This window comes from Phoca vitulina, unplaced genomic scaffold, assembly GCF_004348235.1.
Source record: "Phoca vitulina isolate PV1807 unplaced genomic scaffold, GSC_HSeal_1.0 scaffold55, whole genome shotgun sequence".
Classification (NCBI taxonomy): Eukaryota; Metazoa; Chordata; class Mammalia; order Carnivora; family Phocidae; genus Phoca; species Phoca vitulina.
This window is the reverse complement of record NW_022589758.1, coordinates 10,023,208-10,030,523: the sequence shown is the minus strand read 5'-3', so window position 1 is coordinate 10,030,523 and position 7,316 is coordinate 10,023,208. Positions and strand designations below refer to the sequence as shown.

General features: G+C 44.5%; 1 pseudogene; it reads left to right on the top strand.

The window, feature by feature from the left end:
- The first annotated feature begins 5,055 nt into the window (after positions 1-5,055).
- Positions 5,056-5,498, top strand: LOC116622913 (annotated as a pseudogene).
- Positions 5,499-7,316: the final 1,818 nt, after the last annotated feature.

Here is a 7,316-nt window from a genome sequence, read left to right as displayed (position 1 = left end):
GAGAACTGAGTGGGCAGAGCAAGGCTAATGTTACTCTAATAACAGCAAGATGACAGGTGGTGATCAAGCTTGCTTAAACTGTACATAGCAGCCAGATTATTGAATGGTTATCACAGCAGCCTGGCAAGGAGTTGCTCACAAGACATGCATTATTCATTTAATCCTCAAAATGACCCTATTGGTGGTTAGTGTTGTAAACTCCATTTTCAAGCAAGACAACTGAGAGGATACTGTAACTAATCTAGCTAATGGAGGGGCCAGGATTTGAATCTAGATAGCCTGCCTCCAGAACCCATAATCTTAACCACTGAGCTGGAGCTGCGTAATAAATTTACTGGGTCAGTCTGGAAATAACTAGGGCTATGTTGGGGCGCGTGGGTGGCTCAGTCAGTTAAGCTTCTGCCTTCCGCTCAGGTCATGATCCCAAGGTCCTGGGATTGAGCCCCACATCTGGCTCCTGACTCCGTGGGGAGCCTCCTTCTCTCTCTTCCTCTGCCTGCCCCTCCCCCTGCTTGTGCTCTCTCTCTGTCAAATAAATAAAATCTTTTTAAAAAAATAACTAGGGCTAGGTATAACTGCTGTTTATAAAGTTATTTTCGTAGAAAAATACTTATCAGGGGCACCTGGGTGCTCAATCAGTTAAGTGTCTGCCTTTGGCTCAGGTCATGATCTCCAGGTCCTGGGATCGAGCCCCATGTCTGCTCAGCGGGGAGCCTGCTTCTCCCTCTCCCTCTGCCCTCCCCCCCACCCCGCTCCCCTGCTTGTGTTGTCTCTGAAATAAAATCCTAAAAAAAAAAAAAAAATACTTATAGGGTGCCTGGGTGGCTCAGTCTGTTAAGCGACTGCCTTTGGCTCAGGTCATGGTCCCAGGGTCCTGGGATCAAGTCCCACATCGGGCTCCCTGCTCAGCGGAGAGTCCACTTCTCCCTCTTCTTCTGCCCCTCCCCCCTGCTTGTGCGCACACATGTGCACTCTCTCTCTGTCAAATAAATAAATAAAATCTTTATTTTTTTAAGATTCTCTAGGTATGGGGTGTGGCCTCAGGAGCACCTTTCTTTTTTTTTTTAAGATTTTATTTATTTATTTGACAGAGAGAGAGAGAGCGTGCGCACAAGCAGGGGGAGCGGCAGGCAGAGGGAGAGGGAGAAGCAGGCTTCCCGCTGAGCAGGGAGCCCAATACAGGGCTCGATCCCAGGACCCTGGGACCATGACCCGAACCAAAGGCAGTCGCTTAACCAACTGAGCCACACAGGCGCCCCAAATAAAATCTTTAAAAAAAAACTTACAAATCATACTTAGAAGACAACCCTTTCATAGAGTGGGACTTCCTCCGTATAGCGGTCAAAGATGATCAACCACCCTGGAGTTGCCAGTTATCTGCTGAATTGAAATGAGCAGAATTATCCCAAAGTGACCTCATTCTGGCTTGCTGGGACCACGAATCAGCTGAGGCTGGAGTGGAGTGGAGGAAGCTTCCACTGAAGGATTCCTGACGGGGCAGCAGGACACCTCTAACGGGCTCCGGTGAGAACTGGGAAGGGTATGAGACTTCCCCTGCCTGCAAGCTAACAAGTGAGGCTGCTTCAAGCTCACGGATGCTGGCAGAAATCCCAATAACATCGGGTCAGAGGCAAAGGATGTGATTCTCCGTAGCACAACACACAGCACGCGCTTCCTGTTTGCGTCGGTTCTCTTACCCCCCCACGTCCCACTGGGGCAACACAGAGGTGGGCCCAAGTGGATGCTGCACGTTCAGTGGAGGTGTGTCGCAGGGGAGGAACCAAGCTTAGGAAATACCAGTCTCTTAAAGAGGGCTGCAAGCAAACCTGCCCAGTTTTTGCCCTAAAGGGAGACATTATTATACCGTCAACAAACACATTTTTCTTTGGCTCCATATGGAGACGTGCTCTCTATCTCCTAAGGCTGTTCACTCTACAAACTTTCTTGGAAAGTTAGCTCAGAATAAAAGCTATCAGTGTTTCTGCTCACAAGATGTGCAGAAACAAGAGAAACCCATGGAAAAGTGTCTCCCAACAGACCTCAGGTGCCAGAGCTGGAATTCCCAGACAACTTCTTTAAATATCTCGTGTCCAGCTCCAGACTGCGTGGCACCCAAGCAATTTGTGTGTCCCTTCCTTGACAAGGTTGTTTTCTCATGTTTGTTCAAAAGGAGAGCAATAAGGGCTCGGGTCCCTCTACTGGAATGTGGCCCCACACCGTGTATCCAGGAAGGTATGGGGGCACAGGTAGTCTCCTCGAATGCATGACAGGAGCAAAGGGACCCATGCCTTCTCTTCTCTTGCTACCCTGGTGTTGTAAGTTTTTCTCTCTCCCAAGAAAGCTAATGACTGAATTTGTTTCAAGCCCTGGTATAGGACAGGCGAGACCCAAATGGTCTCAGTACAGTAGATAAAGAAAAAAATAACCAGACATCTTAGAATTTACAAGCAGCCAGAAGGAGAAAGATCAAACAGGGCAGGCGCCCAGCAAAAACAGAATTGTCAGAGAAGACGGATAACAAATAAAAAATAAAACTAGGATTTAAAGAGATTCAAGTACAGCATTCGGGTGACCAATTGTCCCAGTTTGCCTGGGATTGAGGGAGTTCCAGGGATGTGAGACTTTCAGTGCTAAAACCAGGACAGTGCTGGGCAAACCAGGCTAAGTTGGTCATCCTGTGCACGCACACCTCTTCCCACACGTATAAACTCTGTGAAACCAGATGCTGTGGTTTGAAACTTAAAGATAGATCAGATGAATTAAAGGAGAGGATGGCTACTCTGGCAGCCAGAGTCAGTAATCTGGGTGAAGGGAAGAAATACCTCAAAGCATAATATCTCAAAAAGACAAAAAAGTGGAACTTACAGGGAAAAGGTAAGAGTCTTGGTGGAGGATAGATCTAGGAGACATAACAAGCAAAAGCAGGCCATGAAGAAGGAAAGGGAACTGGTGAAGGAGAAGCATAATGAAGCAAATAATAAATGAAAATTCCCTGGAACAAAACAAAGGCCCAAGTTTGCAGGCTGAAGAAGTATGTCAAGTTCCCAGTAGGTTCCATGAGAATCTTAGTAGGTGATCTAGAAACAAATTATAGTTGATTAAGTTCTGGTGCAACAAGTACCGATTCCCTCCCCTTCATCTAACACAGATGAGCAGATTGTACTTCCCAAGCTCCTGACTTGGGGTTGGTTATGTGCTTCATGTGGGCCAATGGACATAATACAAGCAGAAGCCTGAATTTTCCCTGCACAGGGGGCTCACCGTTGTCAACCTCAAAAATAAAAAAGCCAGTTATTTTACTAGTCAAATGAGTTTATTGAGGAATAACAGAGCAATTGCACTTTGGGACATACAAGTGATGGTGAACCCTAGGTAAGTCCAAGGAGATGAAGGGAAGGTCAGCTTTTCTTAGTTTTTTTTTTTTTAATGGTGGTTGGAATTTTTCTTAAGTTTATTTATTTAAGGGATCTCTACACCCAACGTGGGGCTTGAACTCACAACGCCAAGATCAAGAGTCACATGTCAGCCAGGTGCACCAAGAGCTCCCCCTTCAGGGCTTCCCAGTGCCATTTTAAATGAGGCTTCCCTTATTTTCACATCCTCCTGTTCTGCTTTCTGCCATGAGAGCACGCTCTGGGACGCTCCTGACTCAAGGAGGATGAGAGGGGCGCCTGGGTGACTCAGTTTGTTAAGCTACTGCCTTTGGCTCAGGTCATGATCCCAGGGTCCTGGGATCGAGCCCCGCATCAGGCTCCCTGCTCCGCGGGAAGCCTGCTTCTACCTCTCCCACTCCCCCTGCTTGTGTTCCTGCTCTCGCTGTCTTTCTCTCTCTGTCAATTAAATAAATAAAATCTTTTTTTTTTTTTTTTTTTTAAAAAAAGGATGAGAAATACATCAAGTGGCCTGGAACCAACCTGAATGTTAGAGTCAAGCCCAGCCTAGATTTACAGATGTGTGAGTAACCAATAATTATAATTTAATGCCGATGAGACTTTTGTGGTAGTTTGTTCCAGAGCATCATTCTGGCAATGGCTGATATACAGACTTACACATACCTTGGTGGAATTCTAAATCTCTAGAATGAAAGATAAATCTTAAGTTTCCACTCAGAAAGAGTAAATTTTCTATAAATAGAAAATAAGACGAGTATTGAACTTCTCTTATACAACATTCGAAGTCCTAGAAGACAGAGGATGTTGAAATAACATCTAGAGACTTCTGAGAGTACAGGACTATCACCCCAGAACTTCATATCCAGCCAGGATTTCATTCATCAGTAAACAAAATTTTTTTTTCATTTTTTAAGAATTAAAAAATGTTAACAACCACATGACCTATTTGAGGAAAATACTTAAATCATACTAACCAAATGACGAATAAACAGAAACAGAGGCCTCAAGTGCTAAAGTTTAAATGGATAATGATTGGATGTCTGCAAATAAGTAATAGTATGTTTTCATCTAAATCAATCATAGGGGTGCCTGGGTGGCTCAGTCGTTAAGCGTCTGCCTTCAGCTCAGGTCATGATCCCAGGGTCCTGGGATCGAGCCCCGCATTGGGCTCCCTGCTCAGCGGGAAGCCTGCTTCTCCCTCTCCCACTCCCCCTGCTTGTGTTCCCTCTCTCGCTGTCTCTGTCAGATAAATAAATAAAATCTTAAAAAAAAATCATAAACAAACCTCTTGGAATACATAATATGAGTACTAGATAAGGATTTTTTTTTTTTTTTTTTAGGTAAGTATTCTTAAAAGAAGCTGCTGGAATGGTAATTTTAATAATAATCTAGAACTAAACTATTTTGGAGTCACCTAGGCATCGATGTGGTGAACATGGAGGCAGAATGGAGAAAGAACATTTGAAATTTCTCAACTGGGGCCAGAGAGGGAAGGGAAGTTAAAATAGTCTAACAATCGCATCTTACTGGAGTAGGGGATGCAAGGAAAAATAAACTGTCTTAGTGAGAAAAGAGTTGAGGGGTCTTGTTTTCAAATAATGTTAACAAAATAGTCAATTAAGAATACCAGAGAATACTTCTTTTTTCCGTCTGGGCTGCCAACATGCCATCCAGACTGAGGCCTGGAAACTTCGGGGCCACATAAGCCACAGCCACGGCCGCATCGGCAAGCACCGGCAGCACTCAGGAGGCCAAGGTAATGCTGGTGGCATGCATCACCACAGGATCAACTTCGACAAATATCACCCAGGTTACTTTGGAAAAGTTGGTATGAGACATTACCACTTAAAGAGGAACCAGAGCTTCTGCCCAACTGTCAACCTTGATAAACTGTGGACCTTAGTCGGTGAGCAGACATGGGTAAATGCTGCCAAAAACAAGACTGGAGCTGCTCCTATCATTGATGTGGTGCAATCAGGCTACTACAAAGTTTTGGGAAAGGGAAAACTCCCAAAACAGCCTGTCATCATGAAGGCCAAATTCTTCAGTAGAAGAGCAGAGGAGAAGACTAAGGATGTTGGGGACGCCTGCCTTCTAGTAGCTTGAAGCCACATTTTGGAAGGGAGTTCATTAAATGCTAACAAGAGCTTAAAAAAAAAAAAAAAAAGAATGCCAGAGAATAAATTGCCATTAAAAGAATGGAAAAGTACAAAGGAATGTCCAAATTAGCAAGGACAAAAAAATGGAATGGATAGCAACATCATAAAAGCAAAAGAAAAGGAAAAGAACCATCAAAAATAAAATGATATAACATGAATACAATATGGAACAATAAAATCAAGCATATCAGTCATTTCGGTAAATGCAAATGACCAGAAATGTCCAAATGAGCTTAAAACAAAAACAAACCGAACTATATGATCACTTATAAGAAATGAGAGATAGCAAGCCAATGCCATAAAAAACAGAAATGGCAATATTATTATCAGGAAAGGAGGGAGTGGAGATGAAAGCATTTCCAAGGGGCTGAAGAGGGACACAGCTCAAGAAACAAGTGTAAAAAAACTGGTATGTCTCGAGCAACATAGCAGCTAAATATGTAAAGAGAGCCTAGGATTGAGTCTGGAAGGGTGCCAACATTTCTGGCTTGGGAAGAGATGAAGTTGGAATGGGAGCCTGAGAAGGAGCGGCCAAGGAAGTAGAGGAAGAACAGGAAACTGGGCAATGGTAATTTCTGGAAGTCTCAACCAATATACAGGTAAAGGTGACCCCAGCAACAGTGGTTGGGCAGACTCCTCCCATGGCTGGCTCCAGGGTCAGAGAAGACAGGACCTGGGCGCCAACACTCCCTTCCCCACAGGGAGGCTAGGGGAGACCACGGCCTTTCCACACAACCCTGGCTCTCCTGTGGCCGCACTTTGTAGCAGAGTGTGATGGAGATGCAGTGCAGAATTAGGTTCTCTTATCTAAACGGAGTGGTGTGAAGAAAGCTGTCCAGCATTTGAGTGACACTGCAGAACACACCAGTATGTGCACATCAAAAGATCTATTTAACTTTCCAAGACTTAAAAAGTCAGTCCATGTTAAGATAATGTCATGTTTTGGGGCGCCTGGGTGGCTCAGTCGGTTCAGCATCTGTGTTCGGCTCAGGTCATGATCCCATGGTTCTAGGATCGGACTCCCTGCTGGGTGGGGAGCCTGTTTCTCCCTCTTCCTCTGCCCCTTCCCCAGCTTGTGCTCTCTGTCAAACAAATCTTTTTTTTTTTTTGTAAAAAGATAATGTCATGTTTCTGACCCACTAAAAATCCCCCTTTCCCTTCTATTGACTAATTGGGAATCTACACTTATTGTCAAGTCCTAGAAATAATTTTAGGGCATTTTTAGTAAAATCTATAGGAAATACAACTGTTTAATATTGGCAAATGCAGGTCAAATCTCATTTTTGTGCCATAAACTGTGCAGAGCTTTGACTTTTCAGACATGGACATCTGTGGCAATAAGTAAGTTTTTGAAACAGCACTCTCACTAAGCATAGTGACTGCCCCTCTCAACACACACATACACACACAGAGACAGACAGACAAAGAAACAGAGAGAGAGAGAGGCTTTCTTTTTTTCGGAATAGCCAGTAAATTATGAAAAAAAAAATGCACTGCACAAAATACAGACATGATCTGGATGCCACTTACTTTGGATTTCTACCTCCTCCTAATAATCTTCAAGGTGTTGCTGGCATTTTCACTGTGTAGGGCCCTGTGGTGGGGGGGTAAAATGTAGCTGGCCTGATTCTAACTGGAGGAGGGAAGTCAAAGAGGAGCTGACATCCCAGACACCTCTTCCCCTGCTGGGGGTGTTACAGAACCTGGACTGGATCGCCCGACGGAAGAACCAAGCAGCACCCGGAGATCTTGGAGGACAGGAGGT